Here is a 12,009-nt window from a genome sequence, read left to right on the forward strand (position 1 = left end):
TTGTTCCCTAGAGAATCTCATAGCATCATAAATTTTAAAGATCATTTCCTCGTCACCTACTCTAAGTACCAATTTACTATCACTCACGTCAATCACGGCTCTAGCAGTGGCTAGGAATGGGCGCCTTAAAATTAAGGGTACTTCCACATCTTCATCCATGTCAAGCACAACAAAATTAACCAGGAATATAAATTTATCTACTTTTACGAGTACGTATTCTATAATACCCCTGGGATATTTAACAGATCTATCGGCTAATTGAATACTCATCCTAGTGGGTTTAGGTTCCTCAAGACCAAGCTGTTTGAACATTTTATAGGGCATCAAATTAATACTAGCACCTAAATCAGCTAGTGCTTTTTCAATATTCAGATTACCAATTAAGCAAGGGATAGTAAAACTTCCTGGATCTTTTAGTTTGGTTGGGAGCTTATTTTGGAGTATAGTGGAGCACTCCTCGTTGAGTTCTATTGTAGATAAGTCCTCAAACTTCTTTTTATTTGTTAAAAGCTCCTTCAAAAATTTTGCGTATGTAGGCATCTGCGAGATAGCTTCAACAAAAGGTAAATTGATATATAATTGCTTTAAAAGTTAAAGAAACTTACCGAATTGTGCATCAATGCGATCTTTTTTTAATTTTTGCTGGATATGGAACTGGTGGTGAATATTCCTCTAGTACTGGTTTGTCACTATTTTCGGGTTTTTCTTCCCTCCTTTTGCTTTCCACGGCTTCTTGTGCTAACTTTTTTCAGATTCTGCTAACACTTTCCTATTCCTTAGTGTAACTGCTTTGACATGCTCTCTGGATTTGGTATTACTAAATAAATTTCCTAGAGGTCTTTCTGAGATTAGTTTAGAAAGCTGGCTTATCTGAGTTTCTAGTCCTTGGATCGATGCTTGTTGATTCTTAAGTGCTGTCTCAGTATTTTGGAAACGGGTTTCTGACACCGAGATGAATTTAGAAAGCATCTCTTCAAGGTTTGGTTTTTTCTCCTGTTGATAAGGTGGCTGTTGAAAACCCTGAGGATTTTGTGGCTTTTGACCTCCCCAGGAAAAATTTGGGTGGTTCTTCCAACCTGTATTATAAGTATTACTGTATGGGTTATTTTGAGATCTAAAGTTATTATTACCCATATAGTTGACTTGTTCTTCTTCAGTTGTGGGATTGAAGGATTGATATTCTGTATGCACACCTCCTCCGTTTGAGTCACACCTTATTATTGGATGTACCTGCATAGAACCAAGAAAACTATCAATCTTTTTATTGAGAAGTTCTACCTGATTTGAGAGCATGGTGACTGAATCGATGTTATAGATGCCTGCTGTTTTTGTTGGCTTTGTCCTCATAACTTGCCACTGATAGTTATTCAGTGACATCTCCTCTATAAATTCATAAGCATCTTCCGGTGTTTTATTGTTGATGGTTCAGCCACCAGTTGCGTCAACCATTTGTCTTGTCGAGGGATTCACACCATTGTAGAACGTTTGAACTTGCAGCCAAAGCGGTAACCCATGGTGAGGGCACCTTCTCAGTAAGTCCTTGTATCTCTCCTATGCATCGTAAAGTGTTTCTAAATCCATCTGCACAAAAGAAGAGATATCATTATGCAATTTAGTCGTTTTAGCCGGCGAAAAATATTTTAGTAAAAATTTCTCGGTCATTTGTTCCCAAGTAGTGATAGACCCTCATGGTAATGAGTTCAACCACTGTTTAGCTTTGTTCCTCAGTGAAAAGGGAAATAACCAAAGACGGATGGCATCATCAAAAACGCCATTGATTTTTGATGTATCGTAAAATTCAAGAAAATTCGCCAAATGCGTGTTGGGATCCTCATCCTGCAAACCATCAAACTGAACAAACTGCTGTATCATCTGAATTGTGTTAGGTTTTAGTTCGAAATTATTCGCAGCAATAGCAGGTCTAACTATACTAGACTCAGTACCTGTTAAAGAAGGTTTAGCATAATCATACATAGTATGTGGAGCAGGATGTTGATTAGCTGCAATTGCAGGAGGCAGCTGATCGCCTGGGTTTTCAGCCATCTCATTGGTTGGGGTTTGAGTATCGTCTTCTCACTCGTTCTCCGTGTAGCGTAAACTACGCCTTATTTCTCTTTGATTTTTACGAATTGTACGATCGATTTCTTCGTCAAACAGTAATGGTCCTGACGGGTTTCTTCTAGTCATAAACTATAAAAACCTGCCAAGAGAGAGAAAAAAATAAATTAATAAATAATAAAATAAAAATAAAATTGCAAGAAAAATAAATGGCTAAAGTAATAAAAATTTAGTCTTCCTAATATTTTAGTTCCTCGGCAACGGCACCAAAAACTTGATCGCGTGATTCGTAACAAGTAATAAATATTTATAATGAAGATCAAACCTAAACTAACTATTATCAAGACGAAAATGCAAGCGCACCTATCGAACAATAGTATAGTAATGGCAAGACTGGGATATCGTACCCAAGGGAACCAAAAGTACTAGTAATAACTATCTTTTAATTATCTAGCCTAAGAATAAAAGGGTTTGTTTTAATTAACTAATTATTTAAACTAAGAACACACAAAGAAAAGAATTGGGGAATTGCTTTTGGGAAAATCGATTGACTTGAGACAATACCTAAGGAAAAATCCACCTAAACTATACTTGTTATTCTGGCTCCGAATCGGACGATTTATTCATTCAACTTGTTCCGTAGAGATCCCTAAGTTATATTATTATCCCTATTCAAGACTAATAACGTCTAATCCCTAGATCGAATAACCGAGACTTTTCACTAATTAACACTCTAGGGTTGCATTAACTCGATCTATGGATCCCCTTATTAGGTTTCACCCTAATCCGGCCAAATCTTGTCACCTTATTTCTAGGCGCGCAATCAACTATGCTTAATTATGGCAAATGTACTCTTAGATAGTGTCTATTCCTCCTTTGATAAGAGCGTATCTTGAATCAGTATCCTGGGATATCAAAGAAAGAATTAAGAACACATAATTAAGAACAAGTTAAATATTTATCATATGATTCAGAAAATAATAACAAGATTCGTCTTAGGTTTCATTCCCTTTAGGTATTTAGGGGATTTAGTTCATAACTAAATAAGAAAACATCTCAGAAGAATAAAGAATACAAAACATAAAGAAAACCCAAAACTCCTGAAGGGGAATTGAGGAGAGATCTTCAGTATTGATGATGAATCTGGCTTCTGAGATGGATCAATCGGCTTTCTTGGGGTAATTCCTTACCCCTCTTCTCCGTCTCCCCTTTTTCTCCTCCTCTAGTGCATATTTATAGGCTTTGGAATGCCTAGAAACCCTCCAAAATGGCCTTTTCCGAATTGGACTTAACTTGGGCTCAGCAGGGACACGCCCATGTGACACGGCCGTGTGACATGATTGCCAGGCTATGTTCGATCCATTAATTTGCACACGGCCGTGTGGGTCAATGGCTAGGTTGTGTGAATCGTGAAAGCCTTGGTCGACACCCTCTAAAAACACGGGCGTGTGAGCTGCCCGTGTGGCAAGGCTTAGGCCGTATCATCTTCTCGATTTGGTCTGTTTTGTCCGTTTTTGGTTTGTTTTTGGCTCCTTTTGACTCTTGGTGCTCTCCTGAGTACAAAACATGAAATTAAAGCATCAGGAGCATCGAATTCATCAATTCTAATGAGAAATCATCTATAAAATGCATTAAACATGGTGTAAAAATATGTATAATTTACGGTTTATCAGGGTACTATGGACATGACTTACCTTCAGTATGTGTTCATCTGGAAACGTTTCTTGAATTGGTATAATAGGAGAATTCCCTTCTTGAGGCTCCAAGCTGGACAAGTGATCTGGTACTTGGTTTTCTACTCCCTTTCGATCTTGAATTTCTAGATCAGACTCTTGAAGTAGAAGCACCCACCGAATTAGTCTCGGCTTAGCATCTTTCTTGGCAAGTAAGTACTTGATTGCCGAGTGGTCCGTATAAACAGTTACTTTGGTACCTACAAGGTAAGATCGAAACTTGTCAAAAGCAAATACAATAGCAAGTAACTCTTTTTCTGTTATCGTATAGTTTAGTTGAGCTCATGTAAGAGTCCGGCTTGCATAGTAGATGGGATGAAAAACTTTATTCCTTTGTTGTCCCATGACAGCTCTTATCGTGAAATCACTTGCGTCACACATTAATTCAAATGGTAGATCCTAGTCTGGTGTGACAATTATGGGTGCCGTAACTAATCGACTCTTCAAAACCTTGAAAGCCTTTAAGCATTCATCATCGAACTTGAACGTCGTGTCCTTCTCCAATAATTTGCATTAAGGTTTAGCAATTTTGGAGAAGTCCTTGATAAATCTTCGATAAAACCCAATGTGACCCAATAAGCTCCTAACACCCTTTACAAATGTTGGAGGTGGGAGTTTCTCGAAAACATCTACCTTTGCTTTAGCTACCTCGATTCCATGTCTCGTTATCCGATGCCCTAGAACAATCTCTTCTCGTACCATGAAATGGCACTTTTCCCAGTTAAGTACTAGGTTTGTTTCTTCGTATCGTCTTAGTACCTTAGCTAGATTGGCTAAGCAATCATCGTAAGTATCTCTGAACACTGAAAAGTCATCCATAAAAACTTCCAAGTACTTTTCAACCATGTTAGTAAAAATAGACATCATGCATCTTTGAAATGTAGCAGGTGCATTACATAAACCAATTGGCATGTAACAACCCTATTCCGTAACCGTCGCCGAAATAGGACAAGGCGTTACCAGAAATTAGAAAACAGATCTTAACAATAAAATTTTGAACATTCTCTTGAAATAAAGATTATTTATTTAAATAAATGCTAGACACAACTAGAGATCGAATTTCAAACTTATAAAGTTAAACATCCAAAAGATGCCATATTCGCATGGCTTAAATACGTTAACCAAAATATCCTTCCACTGTTAGTCTATTCTATACATGCCTTAAACCTTAATGATATACAAACTTTATCTACTCACATGATAACTCGATAGTGTGATGAAATCTCCTCGACTTCCAACCCAAGCAATTTCTCTGAAGCCCTATAGACATAGGAAAAACACACAGAGTAAGCTTTGAAAACTTAGTAAGCCTTAAGCAAATAAATCATTTCAATGATTATGGAAATTCCATATCACTAATCCGAATTGAAAAAAAATAATCTCAATTACATATACATTCATAGTACTCTTAAGTTCATATAACCTTATTAAGTAGCTTCACTTATTTATATTTACAAATAGCTTATGACTATGATTTTAAATTCGTGTGATAATTGTCAATTCATTACATACCAACCAAAACATGCACATATCCATTACATACCAACCAAAACATGTCATATTTTTCCATGTTTGATTCATGGAACCACAAGGTCACATGTCAAGCACATATAGCATATATTTATCTGTTATTTATCACGTCTCATTTTCACATGGACTACATACATCTGACCAAGTTTATTCAATGTTCACAACATAATCACATAATCACTACAAGCTGTCTTTCTGAGCAGCAGACACTAAATTATTTATAACTGGAGCTACAAAACTCCAAATCATGTGCTGTTAATTTTCCCTAAAAATAGACTCATATATATTATATCCCTAAAATTTTCAAAATTTTTGGTTTGACCAATAAATACCAGATTTTTCTTAAATTTTCCCCTGTTTCACTGTTTGACTAATCTGACCATTCTTCACTATAAATCATATTTCTCATTGTACAGAATTCAAAATATATTCTCGTTTATTTCATTTGAAACTAGACTCATTAAGGAGTCTAAGAATATAAATTTTATCTTATAATCATCATTGTACAATTTAAAATGATTTTCTAAATATAGAACAGGGGATTTCAAAGTCATTTTGACTCTATCTCACGCTACTTCAAATATCTCACTATCTACAATTGTTTTGCTTACACGGTTTCTTTTATAAGAAACTAGACTCATTAAGCTTTAATTACATAATTTATTCAGCTTCTAATTCAATTTCCATAATTTATGGTTATTTTCCAAAATCACGCTACTGTTGCTGTCCCAAGCAGATTTATTACAAATTTGCTCTTTCACACATTCCTTGCATTCAAATTATTTAAACATGTATATCATGTCATTCAAGATCGAACTCATATAACATAGGCATTAAAAATGCTTCACTATCAACTTTAGTTCAATTGAAACGAATAAAATACAATATCATATTCACATTTAATTTTTCATGATCGTAATCACCTAAAAATTAAATCATATACTTCCACAAACCTTTCCACAAGGACCAAGTGTTTATATTTGAATATAAACATAGAATCACTTCACATAACTTCACACTTTCACATCATTATTTAATAGTCATTCGGCCACATTATATACATAAATCATCCATTTCATATTCGGCATTATAGCCTAAATTCAATATACTTATTGCAAATCGAACTTGTAAAGGTCAAATAATTACTTACCATATTATATAAAATCTTAAGCGCGCAGCAAATCAAATTTAATTACTTAAGGACTTACCTTGAATGTCATTGCACAATTACGGATTGATTAATCAACTACTTTTGCTTTCCCCCTTTCCGAATTTAGCTCATTTTTCTCTTGAGCTTAATTCAAACAAACAAATAAACATTTATTCACCTTAATCCATCTCACGATCGAATGCCTTTAAGCTTAATAATAAAAATCCTTTAACAAAGTAACACTCAACCGAAACAAATTCGATTATACAACTAAATAATTTAAAGCATCAATTATTCTTAACTAAACGTTAAGCCATAATCAGAATCACCCAGACATATTTATGGTCAAACATAGCAAGAAAACTAAATAGGCTTTACTAGCCACACTTAGTTCAATTATAACATAACTTCGCTTACTTATATGCACATTCGGCAACTTGATAATTAAGTTAATATCATGGTATCATAACTCAACATTTATCAATATGTCATTAGCAAAATATGCTCATGTCAAATTTACTCCCAATCACATCTCAAAATTCAACAAGCTTAGAACTCATTTAATAATTAAATTCCATTTCAAAGCATCAAAACATTATCAAATGTATACTCATCCTAAATGACCGAATGCACATTAACTAAGCACTTAACAATTTTCTTTAGCCATTAAACTCATTCGGCAATGATAAGGACAAATTTAACAAACCTTAAATTTAACTTAGAATTGTACATATCTCATTCAAAGCATCCACACCAATTTATTATCCAATCAACCATAGCCGAAAACGTATCATACAATTAAAACCCTTGTTCAAATTATTATTCACTATAATACTATGGCCGAATCCCTCAGTTAGCTAACATAGCCTCTTGTATTCAATCTAAACACGTATATACAACCTAAATCCCTCTTTTAACACATAATTCACTATCTTGGATCTCATTTTGTAACTAATTTAACTTAGTCCAAAGTCGGATGCTATTTGAGCATTAAGCTCATGTTCTTTTCATTATTAAGCAAGTATTATAACTCAACTAAACCAAAAACATAGCATTTGTATATCATCATACATGTGTCTCTCATACTCATTTTACCTTGTTTATTATAGTACCACTTATACATTTATACCAAGATTATCATCTTACCAAATATCTTCAGCTTAATCATCAAGCATTCATATTTAAAATCTTTATAAAATGTCACAATTCAGATGCGCAAATAACATGTTTGCCTAAAACATTTTAATTCAACTCCATACCCTACAAGCATTACATTGAGACTAGTCATATATATATATACATGTCATGATACATATCATTCTTTTTCTGTTTTCTTATAAACACATATCATTTATTTCATTATATAAATATTTCCTATACCATAGTTCCATGTATTCCACATATAATTATTTTTCTCCTCCTCCTCTTCATTCCACATCCTTAATGTATATAGCATTCTTGTAAGTACGATTTCACAATTTACTAATAAATGCTCACATCAAACTGTCCACACAAGTCATAGTCACTTACTTATTTATAATTCGAGCTACAGAGCTCCAAATTAAGATCCGTAAATTTCCCCTGAAACTAGACTCACATATCTTTGTACCATAAAATTTTCATAATTTTTGGTATAGGTAATTAGTACAGTTTATTCATTAAAATTTCCCTTGTTTCACATTCTGACAGTTCTAACCTCTCTTCACTAAAAATTAATTATCTCACAATAAAAAAATCGGATAATGTTCTTGTTGATTTATATTGAAAATAGACTAATTAGGGATTTTAAAAATATAATTTTAAGCCTCTAATTATTTTTATCCAAATTTTTGTGATTTTCCAAATTCAGAACAGGGGATCACGTAATCATTTTGAACCAGTCTCACAAAAACATAAATATATCAAAATATAAAACTCATTTTCTTGTTCTGTTTCTTTTATATGAAAATAGACTCATTAAGCTTTAATTTAATATCTCAGTCAGTCTCTGATTCAATTTCTACTATTTTTGGTGATTTTTAAAAATCACATCACTGCTACTGTCCAAAACAGTTTTATTGCTAATTCACTCTTTCACACTTTCTTTGTATTAACCTCATTTTAACATACATATCACAAATCATTTTCACCACATTTCATACATCACAAGTATAGGCCCATGATCACAAGGTCACTATAAAATCATCGTCATGTATAACTTACTTGTTTATAACCTTACCACATCCTGGTCACTTAATGAACACATCATTCACATAACCAAGTTCATGCACTTATTCATCACAAAACTCACAAAGCAATACATAGAGAGTCTCCCGTTGAACACTTCGGATCAATCCTCGATACTTGAAGGTTTCAGCATATAGCTCCACCCATCATAGAGTTCGGCTCTCTTGTACACATGGTGAACAATCAGTACCACCCATATGACCTAGCCAATTTATCTCGTAGCTCTCTTGTCTACATGGTGTCCTTCACTTGGAGCCACGCATGCGACCTAGCTACATATATCTCGTAGCTCTCTTGTCTACATGGTGTACACATAGTATCACCCATGCGACCTAGCTACATCATAATGTCTTGTAGCTCTCTTGTACACATGATGTGCACTCAGCACCATACATGTGACCTAGCTACATACTATCTCAGATCATCCAATCTTTCAGAAGGTTCAACCGGATTTCTCTCTTTTCCAACAATTTCACCAATCAAGTAATTATCCACAAACATATTTCCAATATTATTATAAAATATCATAATACAAGTAATATTGATGTATTACTTACATATAAACTTACATCTCATTTAATATCAAGGCAATAACATTAAATTACACATTGCCTTATTAAAAATCATATGAACTTACAATTTCCCATAATATCCATAATCATAGAAATCACATTTATGTATGATAATTCAATGCACTTCATGTACCATAGACATATTTTTAAATCAATTCATAAACTTTGGCACCATAATCATTTAATTTAACATAATTCAATTAATTCACTAAATTTAACTTTCAAATATAAATTACGGCATTATTGTCTTTGTATTATTATCATACCAACTTACATACTTTCAACACCTCGAAAATTATAATAAATATATCAATTTTACATTGAAACATGCATAAATTAATGCTTCTATACATATGAACTTACCTCGATACTAAAACGATCATTTTACCAACTTTCCCAATTTTCGATTTTTCTCTCATTCTAAGTTCAAATCTCATTTTCCGGGATCTAAAACATCATATTTTACTTATTTAATTAATTTAATATTCAAAACAATCCTTAACTCAAACTTTGGAAAAATTACAATTTTGCCCCTAAATTTTGCATATTTACACTTTTGCCCCTAGGCTTGGGAATTAAACTTCATCCCTTATTCTTATGTTTTATGACATGCTGATCACTTTTCCCTTCTATGGCAACATCAAATTCTCACTCTAACATATACTTATGACTATTAGGTATTTTTACCGATTAAGCCCTTTTACTCGTTTTCACTCAAAACCGAGTAGCACAAGTTGTCTAACATAATTTAAAACCTCATATTCTATCATAAAACAGAAAAAGTAAACACATTTCACCTATGGGTATTTTTCCAAATATGAACCATACCTTAAATTATTGCTAGAATAAGCTTAATCAAATTACCGGGATTCCAAAAACGTAAAGAACTTGAAAAACGGGGTTAGAACGGACTTACTATTGAGCTTAGAAAACTTGAAAACCCTAGCCATGGTTTCCCCCATGCTAATTTCTACCTCCATGAAAAAGATGAGTAAATTTTGGCTTTATTTTCCCTTTTTATTTCTTTTAAATTTTGGCTTTATTTTCCCTTTTTATTTCTTTTAATTACCAAATGACCAAAATGCACTTCCTTACTAAACTTTCAAAAATTCCATCAATGTCCAATTTTTTTTCCATCACTTAGAAATTGGTAAAATTGCTATTTAAGACCTCTTAATTAATATTTCAAAGCAATTTCATACTAGAAACTTCTAGAATACGAGTTTTGCAACTTATGCAATTTAGTCCCTAACTTCAAATTGAGCACTTTATGCATAGAATTTCTTCACGAAATTTTCACACAATCATGCAATCATATCATAGACCTCAAAATAATCATAAAATAATTATTTTTATCTCATATTTTGTGGTCCCGAAACCTCTGTTCCAACTAGACCCAATTTTGGGCTATTACAGGTACTTCAGGGATGGTGGGAGAACTGATGCCTTGGAACGGCTAGGATTGTAGGAGGCTGGGCCAGGGGCCAAAGTGTCCCAGCACTTCGAGGGAGAAAAATATATGTGGTGAGTAAGAGTATGTAGTTTATTTTCCTCCTTGAACTCCTCCGTATATGAGCCTAGTGCAGCACCGAACTCTGGGATGCTTAGCTAGCGGACTAACCCACCTATGCGAAACTGAACCGTGCCGAGATCATCATAATTTGTCATTACGGTCTGAAGATGGAATATTGAGCATAGTTCCATCGTGAGCTCGAGATATGTTGGCTTGATAATCCCAAAGAACAGCTTCCAAGGGTTGGCGGTTAGGAGGGCCCGAATCGCATCAGCCATTTAAACTTGTTCTATGGTAGCCCAGTCAATGCAGCGGCTCGAAATTAAGGGTCGGGCCCGAAGTATTTGGAAAAGATCTTATTGGGGCCCTCGGGGGAACTGCAGGAGAGGGTGACAAATTTTTATGGTTGGACCCACGAAAGATGACGCTCCCTTCCTCTTCTTCGAGGCAGGTACGACGGCCTTTTTACCACGTGAAGATGACATGGTACCTGCGTTTAGAATCATCAAGTCATCTTGATGAGTGGTCAAAGTAAAGGGAATACAATTTTCAAATAAAAAGTAGAATTTTAGCCACAACCAAACATAACTAATATAATAATTTTGTGACTTTATCATTGTATGAAAATGAGCGTAGTAATGGCATGTGTAGGAACAAAGAGTGAGGCTTTTCTAACAACATGATTGAAAAATGCAAATTGAATGATAGACATTGGCATGGAAATTTCATGAGAATGAGCATGGTAAAGTCATGGGTATGAGGTTTCCTTAATAACTTGATTTAACACACAATGTATAATAACTAACCTAAGAATGCAAACTAAATGATAAAATAGTGAGAAAAATGAAAAAAAGTTTGAAAGTAATGAAGATTATGCTAAAAATAAGCATTAGTAATAAGTAAAATAGAAGTGAAAGGAGTTAACAAACGCTAAGGGGGAGAGATTGAGCGTTAAAAATGAAGTTGGAGGCGGAGCACGAGCGTGGCAGGGAGGCTATGTGGAGTTGCAGCGGCTGGGGTTAGGGTTTTTGAATGGGGAAGAAAGTGAATAGTGCAGGATATTTATAGATTTTAGGGCACATGGCCATGGCACACGCCCGTGTTCCCCAATTTCAGCCTGTGTGATTCGTGAATTTCAAATTTGGTTGCATCTAACATTTAATACATGCCCGTGTTCCTCGGGTGTGTGGGTTCACAAGGCCATGTCACACGACCGTGTCTAACTTC

At 34.4% G+C, this 12,009-nt stretch overlaps 1 non-coding gene across 1 annotated transcript; it reads left to right on the forward strand.

Moving 5' to 3' along the window:
- The first annotated feature begins 1,507 nt into the window (after positions 1 to 1,507).
- Positions 1,508 to 1,613, forward strand: LOC128280230 (small nucleolar RNA R71). Its single transcript, XR_008270410.1, has one exon. It is a non-coding gene; the product is annotated as a small nucleolar RNA R71 (small nucleolar RNA).
- Positions 1,614 to 12,009: the final 10,396 nt, after the last annotated feature.

Source organism: Gossypium arboreum, chromosome 8 (assembly GCF_025698485.1).
Source record: "Gossypium arboreum isolate Shixiya-1 chromosome 8, ASM2569848v2, whole genome shotgun sequence".
Taxonomy (NCBI): domain Eukaryota; kingdom Viridiplantae; phylum Streptophyta; class Magnoliopsida; order Malvales; family Malvaceae; genus Gossypium; species Gossypium arboreum.